This window comes from Camelina sativa, chromosome 4 (assembly GCF_000633955.1).
Source record: "Camelina sativa cultivar DH55 chromosome 4, Cs, whole genome shotgun sequence".
NCBI lineage: Eukaryota > Viridiplantae > Streptophyta > Magnoliopsida > Brassicales > Brassicaceae > Camelina > Camelina sativa.
In genome coordinates this window covers 17,225,233-17,225,596 of record NC_025688.1, presented here as the reverse complement: position 1 = coordinate 17,225,596, position 364 = coordinate 17,225,233, and positions in this window count along the sequence as shown.

Here is a 364-nt window from a genome sequence, read left to right as displayed (position 1 = left end):
TTTTTTTTTTTTTTTTTTCTGGTTTTTAGTTGTTTATCGCTAATGTATAATCTCGAATTAGTTCATCTTTATTCGTTTGATTTTTTACGAGTTTCGTTTTGTTCATCTTCAACCTTCGATTATCATCATCGTAATTTCCAGATTTCTTCATCTCCTCCCTGAGCGTGTTTGTTGTTTTCTTCTTCTTCTTTATGTAATAATCTGTCTGTCTTAATCCTTTTCGAGTTTCAGTGTTCGACTTAGTTTAATGGTTTGATTTTGTAATATATTCTCTCGAATTTTCGCGTTTCACTTAATTACTTGTTCATCTCCAACCTGATAATATATGGCATATTATTATCTTAATCTCTAGTAAATAGTAATG